Genomic DNA, 20371 nt, shown 5'->3' with positions numbered 1-20371 from the left:
TATAACACTGTATCAGCGGAATCGTTGAGGGAAATGTTAGTCGACGTGAAAAATTGAATGCAGACTTAGGTATACAAATTTTTAAATAAACAAAATTTTACTTCAAATAAAGCGCTCTCACGATTTAATGATAGGAAACTCTCGGCTGTTTTTCTTTCAGTATCAATTAAGAAATAACAGCTCATTCCACGATACCATTTCAACTAGTTCTGGCCACCAAGGTACCAACAGGCGACGCCGACGCTCGACCTTCAAATTCTCAAAGCAGCGATTGCACCCAAACTTCACTCCAGAAGCGCATTAAACGGGTCTAATATATATTGGAACGCATAATTATTTACTTGCCTATTTTCACTTCATAAGATATGTACAGTGGTATTATTAAAATAAACTAGTAGTTCGCCCCGAACTGACAACTCGCGGTTCGCCAAAAAGATCAATTGAATGCAGTGCTACTTAGTCTTAGAGATGGGCATTTCGTAATTGATTCCTAATTCCACGATTACTTGAAATTACTTTGCATTCTGATTACCGATTCCCAGATTACTTTGTAATCTAACAATACCGAATTAGGTAGGTACTAAGTACAATTCCATTTCAGGAATCAGGAATAAATTTTTCAAATATTACAGTTACTAGTAATTGGAATCAATGTCGATTCCTCATTACAGGAATGCATCACTTGATTCCTTTCAGATTACATTTCGTACTACTACTATCAAAAGTACATTTCGATAGTAGATATAGATGTTGTTGACTTACTAGGATGCATCTATACCTTATTTGAAACAGGTGTGCAGATTTCGGAAACGATGACGATGACCTATAAAACGATATGCATGACGAATTTTATAACATACAGCATGGCCGCCATTTTGAATTCCAAAATGGTCATCATTTTCGAAATCTGCGCCCACTAAAACCTATAAAACGACATCAATGACGATTTTTTTGTCATTATGCGTGGCCGCCATCTTGGATTCCAAAATGGTCATCATTTTCGAAATCTGCGCCCCCTAAAACTTGTAAAACGACATCCATGATGACTTTTATGACATACTGCATGGCCGCCATTTTGGATTCCAAAATGGTCGTCATTTTCGAAATCTGCGCCCCCTAAAACCTATAAAACGACATCCATGACGACTTTTATGACATAGTGCATGGCCGCCATCTTGGAATCCAAAATGTTCATCATTTTCAAAATCTGTACCTCCCAAAACCTATAAGCCGACATCCATGACGACTTTTATGACATACTGCGTGGCCGCCATTTTGGATTCCATATTGGTCATCATTTTCGAAATCGAGGCCCCTAAAACCTATAAAACGACATCCATGACGACTTTTATGACATAGTGCATGGCCGCCATCATGGATTCCAAAATTTTCATCATTTAAAAAAAAATCTTCATATAAAAAATAGTATTTCATACAATCGCGATACAATATAGAGCTCTGCAGTCGAGCACCGTGTTCAGGCAACGAAGCTTGCTGAGTTGCCCAAGTAGTTACGAGACTGAAAAGCTTGACTACATCACTATTGTATACAATACTTTTTCTACAAGTCAACAAAAATAATACTTTTCTCAAAAATGGACGGCAAAGTCGACTTTGCCGTTTAAAAAATAGGTTGCGAAGCGCGTAGTTTATGGTCAGTCAAAAATTAAAAAGTTAAAAACATTGCAGTCTCGATTTTGGGACTGCAATGTTGCATACAAATTCCATTATTTGTCGAGTTCCAAACTTTTTAAAAGTTGAAATGGCCATATCAAATGAAGGCACAGGCCCATTAAACAGCCAAACAGATGATTAGTACCGCGACTATTTAGCTGTCTCAAATAGGTTGGCGTATTTTCGGCAGAAAAATACAGTTTTATTTTTTTATTAAAAAAATAAAAAGGCGGCAAAGCTAATTTTTTCAATTGTTTCTACTTTTTTCTGTGAAAATATATACGTAAGAAAGTTGCTTTTGTAAAATATTTCTATGATATTTATATTTCTTGCACCATTTTTGAGAAAAGCACTATATATGACTCGGCTGGAAGGCTACTTGCTGGCTTCGGATTCAATTAAACGGACTCCCAAGGTCGTCCGTTTAAAACGAATCCTCAGCCTGCAAGTAGCTACTTCCGAGCCTCGACAATAATGTACTATTAAAGTCTTTAAACTAGTAGAATCATACAAACAAACCAAACCAAAAGTATACAGCTAAGATATGCGAGTATATAGCCGCCTTCATACTGGTACGCGCCCCGGCCGCCGCGCCCCGCGCCCCACGGCGGGTTGGTCAACGACACCTTCTCGTAACTCATGAGGGCCTGGTACTTGCTCCTTGCTAAATTCAATTTTTAAACAGTTTTTTTTCTAGATTTTAGCCACCGTAGCCTATGGAGACTAACAAGTAACGCTAAGCGGTTTTCGTAGTCTAAGGGTGTCACATGCGCGTTTCTGACTTATGAAGCAATTGTTCCTGCAATACAACCTAAAATAATAAATGTGTAAACGGAGCACTTTCATTTGATACCAAACTCGACCATACTTTCTTGCAAGAAAATTACCAGAATAGCAAGACCCCTCACAAATAGCTTTTTAGCCTTCTAAGCTCTTCTAGCTCAATAACCCATTGATCGAGCCTGGTCATAATTTAATGACTAAAATAGAATGCCCTCAACTACACGTTTACCCAATTTCATTTAAATTAGAACAAATTTACTTAAGTTCTTGAGTATCAAACTATCCTCTGATAGTTCAGCTTAAAAACATCGAAATGCCGGGACGTGCCCCTAGCCAGCCGCGTGTCCCAAGTCGAATGTAAGAACTTCGTTCGCTTCGCTCGCTCGTTCGATTAATAACTAGCTTAATTGAATAAATGAGAAATGTCAACAATGTTAAAATAATACTTACACAAAACCTTAAACTAACAACTAAAACTAAATACTAAATATAAGATATCTCTACCCAAGCTACCCGCTTCTGGAATGGACCCTAGAATGCTGGCTGCGTTGCCCCTTTGAACCGCCACTAGCTTAAATCTTAAATCTTCACTTCGGATATTAAAATTGATTGTAAGGGTCACAGTTCTAACCTAACCCAGCCCACTTTTCTGCTACCAGTTTGGTTCTGTAAGGGTCGCAGTTCTAACCTAATAACCTAACCCTCTTCTCTGGTAGCAGTTCGTTTCCGTGAGGGCCGCAGTTCTAACCTAACCTAACCCAGTTTTCTGGTAGCAGTTCGTTTCTGTGTGTATTCCACAGATCACCTCAACTATGGATTATTAACATACCTACATCGGCTACATCGAGGTTTTTGGTGCGGGAATAGCAATGTGCAAGTTGCAGAACATTTCTAAAATGCGGAAAGATTCTTGAGAATGTTCGCAGAACATTCTTGCAACATGAAACTAATCGTTTTAAAAAAAATGTACTTAAAATAAAAAATAAATGACCATAATAATGTAATACTACATATTAATATTTAAATTTTTTAGTAGATACTTACCTAATTATTTTGTTGATAACATTGTTGTTAAGTTGCCTAATAATAATTCCCGAGAACATGCCGAGAACATTTCAGAGTATCATTCATACCACCCATAATATATAGAAGATCATACCTAGTAGAAAAATGTTAGTTTAATTCGCTTTCTTTACTTTCTAAAAGGGCTCCAAATTCTTAATGTGCCCAAGGGCCCCAGCTTAGTTTCCTACGTTTATGCTGGCCGTAATTTGCGGTTTTTGAAGGCATCATAAAGGGTTTTATGATTTGTGTGTAGATAAAATCGTTTTATTTCACGTATATCTAAAGCGGTAGGTAATCGCAGATAATTTTATGATGAGTTGATGACGCTAATTAATATATAGCTAGGTAGGTAAGTATATTATATTTTATATATTTATAGGTACTGTTATACAGGGTGTCCCATGAGTGACAGCCCGTTCACACAGGGTCTCCGTTTTACTGTTCCGTTTTATCGTATACGTTTTTTTTCATTGATGGCGTATGGAGTTGTATGAGCGACTTCACATATGACACAGTATTCAGTATACAGTAAAAAATGTCGGTCCGTTAAATTATGACATTCCGTTTTGTCATCGAAATACTGGATGAACGGAATACGTATCCGTCATGTATCCGTACGTTTTTACTGGATATAAACTGTGTGTGGGGTGCGGGGCGGGGGGAGCTCTTTTGTTAAATATATTGTTGTTGTTGATGCTGTTGTTTGTGCTGTTGTTGGTGCTGTAGTTTTTGTGTAGTAGTTTGTTTTCCAGAGGGAAAAGGAAATGAAGTTGTACTTTTGCTAGAAAGAAAAGATCCGTATGCGAGCACTTCATTCCCGCAGCTCGGCCTTCGGCCTCGCGTGCTTGGGAACTCGTAAGGGACGCTCCGGGCCTTCGGCCCTACGCGGAGCTCGGCCGTCGGCCTTCGCTGGGTTTCGAAGCTCAGCGTCGGGCCTTCGGCCCGCCGCTTCGCTTATTAAAACACTTGGGATGGTTGGTTTTGCTCCGGGGCTCAAGCGGGAAGTTGGAGCTTAAACACGACCCAATAGTAAAAGTGTCTTGACAAGCTCACCCTCTCGTGTGACGCGTCGGGCCTTCAGCCCTACGCGGAGCTCGGCCTTCGGCCTTCGCTAGCCTCGACGCTTCGCCGTCGGGCCTTCGGCCCGCCGGCTCCGCTTATCAAGACAGTTGACTTGGTAGAACGCTGGGGAGCACTTCATTCACGCAGCTCGGCCTTCGGCCTCGCGTGCTAGCGCGTACGTAAAGGACGCTCCGGGCCTTCAGCCCTACGCGGAGCTCGGCCTTCGGCCTTCGCTGGGTTTCGAAGCTCAGCGTCAGGCCTTCGGCCCGCCGCTTCGCTTATTAAAACACTTGTAGGGTTGACTTTTGTCCTAGCGCGCTGAAATTTTGGTCACGGAATCTCAAAGCCCCCTAGATCCCTACGAAAATATTTTTTTTTGAAAAATGCTACAATTGTGGGAAAACTGGCCACTTTTATTTTGTATGGCAACTTTTAAACGGTGCGAGATAGGTGGGGGGTGCTCGACCAAATGTCATAGAGGGCCCCGAGACAAAACAAACTGCATTCAAAAAAATTAAAAATAGCCGACTTTTTTTTTTCAAGTTGGTCCGAGCGCGCTGAGATTTGGCATGCGGCGAGCCTGGGGACCCAAGATTAACACGTAAAAAATTTTTTTTTGAAAAATCGAAAATGGCGGTGGACACGGGCCAAACTCAAATTTCCAAGTAGATTAAGCGAGCCCGAAGGGCGAGCTTCAGGCTGGGAGGCCGAAGGCCGACCCCGCGGAGGGCCGTTAGGCCCGGAGTTTCATCCCGAATGTCCAAGCGTGCCCCACCCCCAGTAATTTTTGGCGAGGCCGAAGGCCGAGCTGCGGGAATGACGAACAAAGCAAAATCCTATACAAAAACTGTGTTAAGCGAGCCCGGACGGAGACTATGTGTGAACGGGCTCTCAGTTAATGCCGGATACGTTGAACGTTATACGGTGCCTATGTGTGAACATAGCATAATTTTTTGTTGTATCCGTTAAAACGGGTACCGTAAATACGGAGACTCTGTGTGAACGGGCTGTGACACGTCACAGTGACACTGGAGGTAGACCAGGTCAAGAGCACCCAAACCAACTTAACATGACCCCAGTAAAAGTGGCACGGTTTTCGAGTTATTGCCAAATTAAGGTTTTTCATGAATTTTGACCGTTTTTAACATTGTTAGTGCCAGTGTGCACTCGGAAAGGTCTCGAAGTTAGTTTTTTTTATGTGTACGGCATCATGAATAGGTAATTAAGATAACAGAATAGGTATTTTATCGATAAACAATGTAAATTGCAAAAAAGTACTGGTTTAATCTTGAATTAAATTCACAGCGAAACATTAATTTCGACTTTGACCACCTGTCGTGAAAAAAAATACTAGAAAAGTAATGAGCAAATAACGTCAAAACATTGAGCATGTTATGCAGATTCAAAAATAGTATAATACATGTACCTTCCTGCAATAAAATAGTAATTATTACCATCTTTCGAAAGCCTCATAAAAAATAAGTTAAAACTAGGAAATCTGCAATCCCAACGGATTGCAGATTTCCTACTTAGTAAAAATAACGATTTATGTTAAGATATCTAATTCTGGATACAGAAATAAAAAAAACGCGTATTCAGTATTTGCCGAATGCCTAAAAGAAAGAGATGGAAAATGGTTACCTCCCTTTTTAAGGATATCATTGGGCATGATTTTTGGATGATTATAGGGGGGGGGGGGGTCCAAAATCGTCAAAAATCGATGACGTAATTTATGGACAGCCCCTTGGCACCGTCTTGTAAAACTTCAAGTTAATTTCCTTAAATTCATTTCGGATATGTTTCGTGCTGCGTCGAACATACGCCGCCGTAGTTCCTCTTGGGACCTTATTGGCTTGGAGTAAACTTTATCTTTTAAGCATTTTAAGCATCCCCAATTTAAAAAATCTAATGGGTTTAGGCCCGAGGAACGCGGCGGCCATGCCCAATCGGCTGGTCCATCTGGGAATTTCTGTGTAAGGTGGTCGCGGAGATCGCGTGCGTAGTGTTCTGGGCAGCCATCTTGCTGTGGTTCCAGCTCCAAGAAGATGGATCAGCCGCTTGGGACCAGTGGCATGGCGGCCGCGTTCCCCGGACTAAATCCGTTAGATTTTTTTCATTGGGGATGCTTAAAATGCTTAAAAGATTAAGTTTACTCCAAGCCATAAGGTCCCAAGAGGAACTACGGCGGCGTATGTTCGAGGCAGCACGAAACATATCCGAAATTAATTTAAGGAAATTAACGACGATTTTTGAAATGACGTGATTTATGAATAGCTCCCAAGCGTGCATACGAGCTGAGGAAAAACAATTCGAGCACCTATTGTAAAATAAAATTACTTTAATAAATTGATTAAACTTCAATTTGCAGTATTTTATTTTCTTTGGACCTTTATCAATTCAATGATATCCTTAAAAAAGGAGATAACCATTTTCCATCTCTTTCTTTTACATTAGGCGTTCGGCGAATACTGAATACGCGTTTTTTTATTTCTGTATCCAGAATTAGATGTCTTATTTTTTTTATGAGGCTTTCGAAAGATGATAATAATTACTATTTTATTGCAGGAAGGTACATGTGTTATACCTACCATTTTTGAATCTGCATAACATGCTTTTTAATGTTTTGACGTTATTTGTTCATTACTTTTCTAGTATTTTTTTTTTCACGACAGGTGGTCAAAGTCGAAATTAATGTTTCGCTGTGAATTTAATTCAAGATTAAACCAGTACTTTTTTGCATTTTACATTGTTTATCGATAAAATACCTATTCTGTTATCTTAATTAAGTACCTATTCATGATGCCGTACACATAAAAAAAACTAACTTCGAGACCTTTCCGAGTGCACACTGGCACTAACAATGTTAAAAATCGGGCAAGTGCGAGTCGGACTCGCGCACGAAGGGTTCCGTACCATATAAAAAAAAAAAAAAAAACAAAAAAAAAAGCAAAAAAAAACGGTCACCCATCCAAGTACTGACCACTCCCGACGTTGCTTAACTTTGGTCAAAAATCACGTTTGTTGTATGGGAGCCCCATTTAAATCTTTATTTTATTCTGTTTTTAGTATTTGTTGTTATAGCGGCAACAGAAATACATCATCTGTGAAAATTTCAACTGTCTAGCTATCACGGTTCGTGAGATACAGCCTGGTGACAGACGGACGGACGGACGGACGGACGGACGGACGGACAGCGAAGTCTTAGTAATAGGGTCCCGTTTTACCCTTTGGGTACGGAACCCTAAAAACGGTCAAAATTCATGAAAAACCTTAATTTGGCAATAACTCGAAACCCGTGCCACTTTTACTGGGGTCATGTTAAGTTGGTTTGGGTCCTCTTGGCCTGTAGGGCTACCGCCAATACCGAAAATCGTCAATTGCGGGCATTTTTCTCTGTCACTCTAATTACGCCTTCATTGGAGTAAAAGAGTAAGATCCCCGCAATTTGCGAATTTCGGTTTTCGCGGTAGCCCCTCTGATCTACCTCCAGTGTCACTGTGACGTGTCACTTATGGGACACCCTGTATAGTGTTCTATACTGTATTGTATGTCACAAATGTCCCCATATCCAAACCACAGTTTTAAAAATAGGACGAGAGTTTGTTGAAGATAACAAAAGCAACTTTCTAATTATTTAAGTAATTTTACAAAACTCAAAGGCTGATAATGATAAGATAACTATAGGTACGCACTACGCAGTGTAATTCTGACTAAAGTTAGTAAATTACACCCATGGAGCTCAAAAGTGCTGAGACATCAAGTGTTTACATTTTTTACCGGATCTCAAATGAGATAGGTAGATAATCAACAAACCACGTCACCATCACCAATGCCATGACCACATCATGTTGCACCTGTTAAGGATGACTCACGCTAGACCGGGCCGTGCCCGGGCCGAGGCGTCCGACATATCATTTTCTATGACGGCTGATCGGTGATCACGTGGTGCTTTCCATTGAAAACGAAGCGCCGGAAGCTCCGACCTGGCCTAGCGTGAGTCATCCTTTAATCTTTAGGTAAATTAGGTACCTAAGTATCACCACTATCACCTAATTCTCTACAATCTCTGCGCTGCCCACTCAAAATGATACGAAAAATATTACACAGCATTTTTCATACTGTTTTAATAACATCAATATTGATCCAATCACGTATTTATTTTATGCATCTATAGTAGGTTTTACAGCATCCTAGTAGATATTTCTAGTACTACTTCTGACTCATGCCTTTAGTGTAGCTGGAGAGGAAAACGCAAAGTCATGCTGACTATTAATTAAGTATGTACTTCGTTTTTAGTTTATTGTATTCATCCGTTGTTGGTGTACGGCGCTTGTTAAGCTAGCTATTTATTTTATAGGACGTGGAAATGTACCTACCTACTTATAAAATTTGGCAAACTTAACTCGGCGCGACTGCTGGACTACGAAATTTTGTAAAAAAACATACGGTTGCCGAATCAAGATACATATGAACAGATGTACTTACCTAGTGCATAAATATTTTCCATCGTATTTTCACGAAAACGTACGAACGTGTCTTGCTATTTCAGTCAGTTTCAGTACATTTTCAGTAGGAACAAAAAGTACTTAGGTTGGCTGAAGTAGCATGACAAATACGAACGTTTCCGAGAAAATACGATGGAAAACAATTATGTACTACATCATGTACAACCTATATGGTTGCCAAAACATCCGACATCCGTTTGTTCCATGAACGGCCAAGAATCGATGCAATAGACTTCAATAGAGTTATAGAGTAGGTTCTAGTAGTTGCGTTAAAAATAAGTGCCTATCAGTTTCAGTTGGCAAACTTTCATAATTAGTATGTAACCTATGTAAGAAAGTAGATAGGTACTACAAAGGTGATCTTTGAACAAGTGGTAATCAAATTTTCGTGTTGTGAAAAACAAAAGTAGAGTTAACAGTTAACACGTCACTTTCAAGAGAAATACATAGGTAATAGATAAGTTAGATGTAGATGGTCAAGCAAATCTTGTCAGTAGAAAAGGCGCGAAATTCAAATTTTCTATGAGACGATATCCCTTCGCGCCTACATTTTTCAAATTTGCCGCCTTTTTCTACTGACAAGATCTGTTTGACCAGCTTTAAGTCATAATTATTATGTTGAATTAAACAACTGTACCGATATTCGAAACCTAAGAATAATATTGAGAATGGCAACATTGTGTTGTCGGTCGTATTGTCCTTTTCTAGCATATACGTCCCTCTCTCTCTCTCTCACATTCCCACCACAGAGCAGTTGGTTTTGACAGGTGTTTGACAGTTACCGCCAAAACAAATTTCCAAGTCATTGGCTTGCTGTTTTTCCATCTGGAAGGTCGTGAAGCTAAACTGCTGGTGAGTTTTTGAATTTGTACCCCAGTTTAGCTGACTATATTGAAAAACAGTTTCTAACGGCTTTTGCCGTTCGAAATAAATATTTAAATTTAGTTGTCCGTTAAACTATCTAGCAAATAAAAACGATCCGGAATAGTGATGTGCAAGTGTTTTCAAAGGCTGCCTGCGCGCACCGTGGCTATGCCAATGAAAATACTAAAACACATGTTAGAAAACACATCGAGCTGGTAAAGCGTGCACGTGTCACCGTTATAATTTAATTTTATACCTACATTAAGTCTCTTCAGAGTCTTGTTAGTTTAAATCTTTGTGTGTGTGTATAATAACGGTTGAAATTATAATACTTAAATGGTGATCTGTGGAGGCATACCCTTCAGTTTTCAAGTGATTTGTGTTTTCGAATACGAAAGGATCGGATAGTTAATACGTGTTACGTAGAACCTACGTATGAAGTTAGAAGCTTATAGACGTGTAGGTTTTATCTGTCCAAGTATCTATCAGCAATTTGTCTTTTTATCCCGTTCCGGGTTAATATAATATTTATTGCAAAATTTATTTTTTGGTAATAAACTTGCTGATAAATAATGTGTACCCGCTTAGGAGTCGACGAAGCCCCGCTTCGCGGGGCTTCTATTTCCGCTCTGAGGGACACAAGGTAACGAACAAACCTACATCGCAAACATTGCATTTATTTTTGTGGAAAGTGAGTACTTCGGCAGTACATAAACTTAAATCTGACTAGACATAGAGAGAGATTAGCATGGCTCTGCGCAAGAATGACATGCGAAATCGTGAAGTATTTCACTCTTTATCTACCAACTTATATCTCTCCAACTAGATCTTTGATAAAAAAAAAAAAAAAAATTTATTAAAATGTAGGTAGGTACCTACTTAAATAAATAACTCAGCAGGTACTTACAACCTAAAAAGGTTAAGGAAAGAACTCTTGCATGTAGTTGCTATATGTGCTTGTGTTATTTTGGATTTGAATAATTTGATTATTAATTCTATACGTAACTACATACAAGAGGGTCAATTCTTAAGCCTACCTACCTACCTACATAAATAGTACACTTGTAAACGTTTCAAATAAAATCGGAAGCCTGTGATTTGGAAGGGCATTAACGATACGGGAATCTTTAGATTGATTCATTGACGAAGACGCATGGTTTGGTTCATATTGTCAAATTATATTAGTTAACTGTAGAGTTAAAGTTTAGTTTTGGCAAATCTGCGCGTCACCGTGAATGACACTCTCTAAAAGTGCCTGTTAAATCCTGCTTAAAGCCTTTCACCTTGTCGAGCAAGGAACCCGCAACTAAGGGAATATTACCCACAGGGTATTTGATTTGAATGATATTCTTAAACCTACGTCTGTTATGGTTCCACCTGCGTGAGGTGTGCCTAAGAGAATCTTTTATTCATTCACAAACTAACGTCATGTTATTTGTGATAAAACCAATATATTATGTACCTATCTAAGCCTGCGCAAGGCTGCCATGCTTCCACCTGCGTAAGGTGTGCCAAAGAATCTTTGATTCGTTCACAAACTGACGTCAAGTTATTGATGATGATATTATAACCTATGTAAGCCTGCGCAAGGCATGTCAGACATATTCACAGAAATATAAATGATATGGTTATAACACAAGCGAGCGAGTAGGCCACAATCAGAAAAACATTACAAAGATGAATTTGTAAATATCTCCTCTTAGAGAAAGTAAAAAGGGTTTTGGGTAAAAATCAGTCGAAATAGGCAAGGCTTCGTTATTAGAGTTTTCATTTCTGTTTACCAATCTATTCTAAGGGTCCCGAACACCCTGTTGGCTAAAACCAAAATTGGGCTAATTAACTGTGGTAAAAGTGAAAACTACTTACTATTTACAATAACATTTCTAAAATCATAAAAGGTAAAAAATAACCTAAGATTCCAGGCCTATCTCGACTCATTTTTATTTTAAAGATGATAAAATCTTTGCAACCTAATATATAAATAAAATTGTGGTCTGGAGACGCTAAGCCTCATAACTTGGGCGGCATAGATAATACTAAGAAATTTAGTCGCTGAATTTCGACTATAAGCCCAGGCAGAATATTGATAATTAGAATAAGGAGTGGTCAATCCTCCAAGGTCCAGATAATCTGTGGACTCTAATTAAATCAGGCTCGGTAAGCTCACGACACGACAGAGCTTACGATTCCATTCTGAAATAAGCTATGTTTACAATATATATTACTCATAGTGTGAAACAAACAGCCTGCTCAAGGTGTACAAAAGGTCCGGTTAACGGCCCTATGAATATCTAAAAACCTTTGAAGTCTAGGCCTGCTAAGGCAGACTAGAAATAAATACATATGATCCCAATGTAAGAGCAGCTCACAGTTGCATAAATTATATTTGCCTCGAGAGCACTAGTCTTTCAGCTAACATGTTTACGAGTACCTACCTATGTACACGATATGACCAAGGTTACCTACCTATTTAATTATTATATCCCTGACTGCCATGGTATGGGAAATTATTATGTGCTGGCGGTGCTGCACAAGCATGTTTGAAATAAAATATACAAAACTGGCCTAACGGGCGTTTATGAATTATGTATTTTACACCCTTATGTCTGTATTGTGACCCTGGAAGTTTTAAACCACCTGTATCATAAGTGCTCCCATGCACGGATTAAGTTTATTATAAACTACCCATGCCCTATAAACCTCAAGGGCAAGTGCTTCTATGCACGGACCAGATACTGTTACCACTTAATTTACTTGTCATGACTTGTCATAGTTTGATACTACACGTTTAACAAATTAAAGAACGTGGAATGTACCCACTACAAAAGGTTTTTAAAAACAGTGACTGAATGATTTGCACGAAAGGTTCTAGCACAACTTCTGGGCGGTCACGTCTAGGGCATGACCCTCTAGTTCTCAATTTATACAAAATTATAGCATTGTGATACTGTTCGCTTGCACAATAAAATAGAGAAACAGGAGCACGCCTTGCGAAAAGGCGAAGCTATTTTGAAACGCCAAACTTTCAAAAATGGATTGAAATATATAAATATGTCTTTGGTATGGAACATGTACACCCAAACAAATGCAGTCATTTATTATATGTTGGCAAAACTCTGCCAAAGTGTTAGTCTGTCTGTACAGCGTAACCTGAAGGCATCAATGCAAATGAATCTCCTGAAACATGGTGGATTAATTAATTTACACCCCGCCTGTGTCTTGCTCTTACCAAATCCACAAGTTAAGGACCTCAACCTATCTAGGTACCCTTCTTGCCCGAGATCAGAAAAAATGTTCAATATAATCTCATGCAGTCAAGTGACGGAAAACTAGGTCCACACACTTAGCGCTACTGTGAATATATATCTAAAAAGTCTGTAGACTGCCTTCCAGGAGGCGGGATGCTAATAGACTAGCCTATATAGTAGGCCAGAGATATAGTATTCAAAAGCACACTGGTCCAAATCCAGTAATATTATATGTATTTCAAAATATAAAATAATTGATAATTCGGCGTATATTTGATATCAAAAAGTTACAATTATCCTTAGTTCATAAGGAGGATAAGTATACATAAATATCAAATAAATTCGACAAAGTGTTGACTCTAGCATTGGATGAAATAGGTACCTCTTAAAGGGCCTCTGCGCTGTTGGCTTTGGGCCCACGGGTGCCCGGCAAAAGGTCGGGACCCCATGGTCCGCACAGTTATTGCAAATAATGTATGATCACTAAATAAACACACAAATTTGCATTTTGGTTAAAAACACATATGCGATGAGCTAAGAGGAAACTGAATATTCAGAATTAAGCAATGCTATGAATGGTTTACATAAATTAAACCACTTTAGCGTTCAGAACCAATCAAGCTTATGCCTACTAGTAGGCACCAGATAAGGTAAACTACTCTTACTGCATATATAGAAATTAATGAGTACAATTAAGGTCACTTGATGATAGCTAAACATGAATATAAGCAGAATGAGCCTGCACCTTTACAAATATAATTGATAAGGTTCTGTGGCATTTCTATACTAACCATTTGAACGCCAAGAGCACCAAAAAGCGTCATAACTAGGCGTGCCCACATGAGTGTTATGTTATGGCTTAAGCTCTCAAAGTAACCTTCACAATTTTAAGTAAGGTTTGTTTAGGTACATTAGCTCGCGTTCGCGTTAGTAAAGCGTACAAAGGATTAAATGCATTTTATAGCTATAACCAAGTATATAGCTCACACTGACTCACAGTCATTAAAGGAATTCAGTAATTCCCTATGACATTTTAGTAAGTAGGTACCCAATATTAACTTTGTGGGTAGTGATAGTGAATTATAACGAATATTTAAAATATTCGTCTACTTAATCCCGAGGGATTCTGGAAATAAGAAAGGTCTTGTCCTTGTTATATTCCTGCAACTGCTTACTTTACTAGATAATTATTATCAAATTTGTTAATAATTGGGAGTTATAAATAAAAACTACTCGAGTACTTTATGATTTTATTCTTTTCATACTTGAATTACATCACTCCTTATCACAGATGTTGTATGCTCCTTGAAGAGTAGACTGACTTATCTCATCTTCTTTTACCTAGTTTTCACATACAATTATAATTAAGTGTAGCACCATTGTGGTGACTCATTTTTTCTCTTTGAACATTTATAAGTACATTAAGTACGTATATGAAATGTAAAGTTAGTAACATAATATAATGGAACACACAGACACTAACCAATGGAATGCTGCGTATGTAAAAAGACTTTCTCAACAACAAAAGGCCTACACATACATCAGTCTCGCATTCACCATGTTCGCGTGTACCCCGCCCCACCCGCTCTGAGTCCACAAAACACCCACTGCTCATCTACATCACCACCTCAGCCAGAAATCCCACTCCAAACTCTTCTCGGCAAACTTAAACTGTCAACACCCTTAATAAAGCGCATACCGCGTGGTGCTAGGCCCGCAGTGGCTGAAGCACTAACCGCCACAATAAACAACTGTTTGAAAGACAATAACTTAGATTCCTGGCGTGACCTTTTAACCTTTTCGTTTAAAATTTTATATGTTTCTGACAATAACGACAAAATTAGCCTCACTCAGAAAATTAAAAATAATATTCTTGCGCCTAACCTGCCTCCAACCACTCGACCACCCCGGGATCGAAGTAACAATAATTATGATTTATGCAAAAAAGTGGAAGACAAAGTTCATGACGGCGACCTAAAAGGAGCGGCGCGGCTCCTTTTCTCAAATGACACACTCGCACCAGACACCCCAGAATCAGTGGCTGCATTGCAGGCTAAGCACCCTGTAGGCCCTTCCACCCCTATCTTTGCCGACACTCCCTCAGATCCTTCAGCTTGTCTGCACGCCTCACCGGAAGATGTAATGTCGGCTCTTGCATCCTTCACAAAAGGGTCGGCTTCAGGCTTAGATGGTATATCCGCCCAACATCTACTAGACCTCACTAGTCACTGCACTGGAATATCTGGCGAGTTGCTAACTGATAGTATTACCAGACTGATAAATCTTATGCTTCTAGGGGATGTCTGCCAAGACGTGACTGCCGTTATTTATGGAGCCAACCTCATAGCCCTTTCAAAGAAGGACGGTGGCGTGCGCCCAATTGCTGTTGGTTCCACATTCCGGCGGTTAGCAGCCAAAGTGTGCGTGCGACATACTCGAGCTAAACTACAAAAACTCTTCGAGCCTGTGCAGGTTGGTTTCGGCACTCGCGGGGGCTGTGAGGCCGCAGTCCATGCCGTACGCACATTTGTCCAAACAGACTCATGTGAGGTTCTCTTAAAAATAGATGTCAAAAACGCCTTCAACTCTATCAACAGAGATACCCTACTTAGTGTAATCAAAATTCATGTACCTGAAATTTATAACCTTTTACTCCAATGTTATCATAGTCCGTCCAAATTAGTTCACAAGGGTAACGAAATTCTCTCTGCCGTGGGTTGCCAGCAGGGCGATCCTCTGGGCCCCGCCATATTCAGTCTGGCCATCAATTCAGCTATCCATAGTCTCACGTCCAAACTGAATGTTTGGTACCTGGACGACGGCACCATCGGCGGAGACTCACAATCGGTCCTGGCAGACTTATCCCTAGTTATACAGAAATTTAGCGAGATCGGCCTGAAACTTAACTTCGACAAATGTGAATTGTACATTTCCGAAAACTTAGAACCTTCTTTAGCACCCCAGGTACTTCAAAGTTTTTCAAGTTTAGCCCCAAACATTAAAATCTTATCCAAAGATAATCTCCACCTTCTCGGTTCCCCCATTTTCGATGAAGCTATTCCGTCTGTTTTGGCCAAATCTATTTCTAAATTTCGTGTTAATTCAGACCGCTTAATCAAAATTAGTAGCCATTCAGCCTTATTTATTTTAAAGTTTTGTTTGTTGGTTCCCAAATTTACGTACTTGCTCCGTTGCTGCCCTATCTGGAAAGTCGCTAATTTAATCCAACCTATCGATAGTCTCCTAAAGTCACAACTGGAATCGATTTTGAATGTCCGTTTTAACGAACCAGCTTGGACCCAGGCTTCTTTGCCCATTAGGTTTGGCGGTTTAGGAACACGCAAAATATCGAGTGTTGCTCTGCCGGCATTCTTGTCCTCAATCCATAGCACGTCTGATCTCGCAGGTAAAATCCTTAAAACAACAAACTCCGAGATCGCGTGCTTGGATGAGGCCAGGAATGCCTGGCTAGCCAAACTGCGAGATGTGCCACCTAGACCCGAGAGGCAAAGGGCCTGGGACAACTTGGCCTGCACCGCCGTCATGAAATCCCTAGTTGACAGTTCGTCGGGAAGGGACCGCGCAAGGCTCTTAGCTGTGTCCAGACCAGAGTCTGGACAATGGCTACACGCCTACCCATCACCCCACACCGGCACATTCATAGAGCCAAACACACTAAGAATTGCCATCGGACTCCGGGTCGGGGCCGATGTATGTGTAGACCATAGCTGCGCCTCTTGTGGGGCCCCTGTTAATCGCCTTGGCCACCACGGACTCGCCTGCTCCTCGGGCGCCGGCCGCCTATCCCGTCATGCCGCGCTTAACGACATCCTGAGGAGAGCGCTCGTCAGCGCCGACGTCCCTGCGGCTCTGGAGCCCCAGATCGCAAGGGATGACGGCAAGCGCCCCGACGGGATGTCGTTGATCCCCTGGCGGTTGGGCCGCGCGCTGGTGTGGGACGCCACCTGCGCAGACACGCTGGCGGCGTCCTACATTTCAGCCACCAGTAAACAGGCCGGGGCGGCGGCTGACGTCCGAGAACGTTCCAAGGTTAATAAATATAGTTGTCTCGGCGCACACTACGAATTTGTAGCCTTCGGCGTCGAGACTCTAGGTCCGTGGGGTAGGGGGGCTCGGGGGCTCCACAAGGAGCTCAGCAAACGCCTAAGGCAGGCCACAGGTGACCCTCGCGCGGGCAGCTTTCTCGCGCAAAGATTGGCCATAGCAATCCAGCGCGGGAACGCTGCCTGCGTGATGGGCACCTTACCAAGGGCGCAAAGTTTTGATAAATATTTTTAGTTTTTAGCTTTAGTTTTTAGTTGTACTTAATTTTAGTTTTGTATTCATTTTATAACACTTATTTTACAATAAATGAGTTTTCCCCACATATAATGGTATATCAAATTGTATGCTTTTCATAATACCTCTCTCCTCACAGGTGTTAAAATAAAGGGTGTACATAATTAATTAAACACTCGTAATATAATAATATTACATATACATAATAAGTACATGTATAATCACATTGGCTTGGCGTCTTCCCACCACCAGGCGATAACAAACACGTCTCAATATTATTCTTAGGTTTCGAATATCGGTACAGTTGTTTAATGACAGCGTTTTACACAAAAATAAAACGCTAATTAAATAACTTACCATATTCGAAACCTAAAGTTTTAATCCTGCCTGGTGTAAATATGTATAATTTTGAGACAATGACTTGGAAATTTGTTTTGGCGGTAACTGTCAAACACCTGTCAAAACCAACTGCTCTGTGGTGGGAATGTGAGAGAGAGAGAGAGGGACGTATATGCTAGAAAAGGACAATACGACCGACAACACAATGTTGCCATTCTCAATATTATTCTTAGGTTTCGAATATGGTAAGTTATTTAATTAGCGTTTTATTTTTGTGTAAAACGCTGTCATTAGTCAATTCTTCTTTTTAACCGACTTCCAACTTCCAAATCTCAAAGAAGGAGGTTATCAATTCGGTTGTATGTGTTTTTTTTGTTACTCCATATCTCCGTCATTACTGGACCGATTTTGAAACTTCTTTTTTTGATTGTATGTATATGCATACAGATTGGTCCCGTTTTTGTCAAAACCCAGTTCTGATGATGGGATCTATGAGGAATCGAGGGAACTCCTCAAATCTTAAAGGCATATATACATATAGTGATTTTTGTGTTTTTATCAACAAATCAAGCATATACGTTCAAAAACGTGACATTTGATGAAGTGGAACTGCTGATGATGATCAGAACGGAACTCTTCAACGACGCATAGTGCACGTTTGGCGATTTGTCCTCTTCGTTATGTTTGTTAAGCAAGTTAAGTTTTTAAGCCACATTTTTGTCGAGCTCGAGTTCTGATGATGGGATCCATGAGGAATCGAGGGAACTTCTCAAACCTTAAAGGCATGCGTATAGAGATTTTGGGTGTGGGTTTCATTAGGTCCGAACTGCGATCCTCACAGAACCGAACTGCTATCAGAGAAGTGGGTTAGGTTAGGGTAGAACTACGACCCTTACAGAAACGAAATGCTACTAGAAAAGTGGGTGGTTTTACCTCTCCTTATTCTACATAGTGCACCATCGAGGTACCATAATTTTTCACCGGACCCCATAGAAGTCGGTTTTTTTTTCTTAAAATTTATATTTCCACAAGATCGGTTACAAACTACACTTGCTAATAAACAAACGAATACCTAAGTATACAACAAATAAAATAAATCTAATAAAAAATAAAATAAAAAAATAGGTGCACAAATGGCGTTTGTCCGCATTTTCGTTGGTGCACATGTTCGCTCGGCATTATACGAAAGGGCCAATCCTTACTTTTGAAATCTTTGGTCACACTATGTATAATATCGCCAGAGTGAACTAAAAGTATGGCTTTAGGCCCACTTGCACCATCCCACTAACCCGAGGTTAACCGGTTAAACCGTTAACCCAGTGTCAAATTGTACTGTTAACCATGTTAACTCCATTTTTAACCGGTTAACCCCAGGTTAGTAGGATAAAAAAAAAGAAAAAGAAAGAAATGGAGCAAGTGGCGCTTATGGGTTACGGGCATACTTCAACTTGTTTTACTAGAATGCACGATAGCACTACCATCACATTGTTACCGAAAGCTTATCTATATAAACAGGGGGAAGTAGTTACGTATCTATAGGCAGAGGTCACAAGGCATGGTACAATGGCTGCTGAAGGCCGTTGGCACGGAAATGCGATTCATTACCTAATCGATACAGGTAAATTGGAAAGCCAGTGAGTAATTCGTTATGCATTGATGTGTAGGCTGCATGCTGACATGCTGTTGACCGACTCGATATTAAGCCCGCGTTCTGATGTAGGTGTGGTTGCAACAAAGTGCTGTCAATCCAATACATAATAATTATATCTGAGGGCCTACCGCGATACATGAAAATCGAAATTCGTTATCTGCCTCTCTATCATTCCTGCATATTCGAGCGCTAATGAGATTAATGAGGCAGATAGCGAAATTCGATTTACGCGTTTCGCGGTAGGGTAGGCCTCCAGCTGGCCAGGCACTTGCACAGGCTGGTTAGGTAGATTATAAGCAATAATGTTAAAGCAAAGCACCAGTTTTTTAGGGTTCCATATAATATGCTCATTTACATTTCCATATATGCGCCAATACCGAAGGGTGATTATAACAGTAGGTAATACGTGGCTTTCCAATAGAGAAGAGTCCTTATGCACCATGTGCCATAAGGAACTTTCTATCAGAATTTCAGATAAGGACAATATTGCACTTGAAGCATAAGGACTCTTCTGTACCTACGGTAAGTTTTAGCCACTGTTTCAATGCCTATTCTAACCTAACATATTTCCAAGTGTCCTTTACCCAAGACGTTGACCTTCCGCCGGCCAATGTCTTCTGGTTCTCATATGTCAGCCGACATCCAAGGATGGCGGCCCAAGGACCATGACGGCCCATTGTCGCCTTGCAACGGGTTCTCTTTGAAAGGGTTTTTGGCCTTTGTTTTTTTAGTGGATCTAGTTAAAATTTATTCATTTATATAGAAGCGTGAAGTAATATTATACCGCGCGTGAAGTTACTCACTAGGTAGAGGCCTTATAGGCCTCGACAGACGCGATTGGTTCTGAAAAGTATTTTTCAAAGGCTTACTTTGTACTTCAA

The 20371-nt window shown here is 40.3% G+C and overlaps 1 protein-coding gene, 1 long non-coding RNA gene and 1 other non-coding gene across 3 annotated transcripts in view; all 3 read left to right on the top strand.

The window, feature by feature from the left end:
• LOC134804118 (uncharacterized) overlaps positions 1-20371 on the top strand; it is an 805015-nt gene that overhangs the window by 130794 nt on the left and 653850 nt on the right. The gene's annotated exons all lie outside the window — the stretch shown is intronic.
• Positions 1-20371, top strand: part of LOC134803971 (uncharacterized) — a 460442-nt gene that overhangs the window by 407344 nt on the left and 32727 nt on the right. The window lies entirely within an intron of this gene.
• On the top strand, positions 10649-10752 carry LOC134806181 (U6 spliceosomal RNA). Its single transcript, XR_010146477.1, has one exon. It is a non-coding gene; the product is annotated as a U6 spliceosomal RNA (small nuclear RNA).

The sequence above is a fragment of the Cydia splendana genome, chromosome 2 (genome assembly GCF_910591565.1).
Source record: "Cydia splendana chromosome 2, ilCydSple1.2, whole genome shotgun sequence".
Taxonomy (NCBI): Eukaryota; Metazoa; Arthropoda; class Insecta; order Lepidoptera; family Tortricidae; genus Cydia; species Cydia splendana.
The sequence above is the reverse complement of the archived record's forward strand: the minus strand, read 5'-3'. Positions and strand labels throughout refer to the sequence as shown.